Here is a 527-nt window from a genome sequence, read left to right as displayed (position 1 = left end):
ACCTTAGAACCATCCCTTTGTATAACATCAAATAGTACATTGTGTCTTAACGGTAAATAGGGAATAACGAAACGAGAGTCTATTAGAAGCCCGAAGTCGAAGACTGAGGGCTTTAATGAGTCGATGCTCGTAATTATAGTACCGCCCGTGCGACATACAATGTTTTTCATCAACATTTGCAAGTAAAATTTTATATTTGTAAAAGAAAATATACATCCAAATATGGCGATACTCTTTAGGCTGTGCTCTTGGCAACGTCGCCCTCTACCTCCCTCGGCATGCGCCGCAACGTGCGTGTGCATGTGGTTCATGTAGTCCTGCAGCAAGAGCGCGCGCACGGCACGGCGCAGCAGCATCAGTACGGCACTGACTCATTTACCGCCTTGGGCTTCATGGCAAAAGAAATGTGTACGCGCAATGACTCATTTACCGACCACGGTTTTCATGACAAGCACATTAAGGTCGAGGGTTTATTTGGGGGGGTTGCAACTAAGGTAGCCTGCAATGTTACGACACTGTTTACGAGC

The 527-nt window shown here is 46.1% G+C and overlaps 1 protein-coding gene across 1 annotated transcript in view; it reads right to left on the bottom strand.

Annotated features, from left to right (window-relative positions):
• The window catches only part of LOC141431769 (uncharacterized), a 161,066-nt gene that overhangs the window by 23,770 nt on the left and 136,769 nt on the right, over positions 1-527 (bottom strand). The window lies entirely within an intron of this gene.

This window comes from Choristoneura fumiferana, chromosome 10 (genome assembly GCF_025370935.1).
Source record: "Choristoneura fumiferana chromosome 10, NRCan_CFum_1, whole genome shotgun sequence".
Taxonomy (NCBI): domain Eukaryota; kingdom Metazoa; phylum Arthropoda; class Insecta; order Lepidoptera; family Tortricidae; genus Choristoneura; species Choristoneura fumiferana.
The sequence above is the reverse complement of the archived record's forward strand: the minus strand, read 5'-3'. Positions and strand labels throughout refer to the sequence as shown.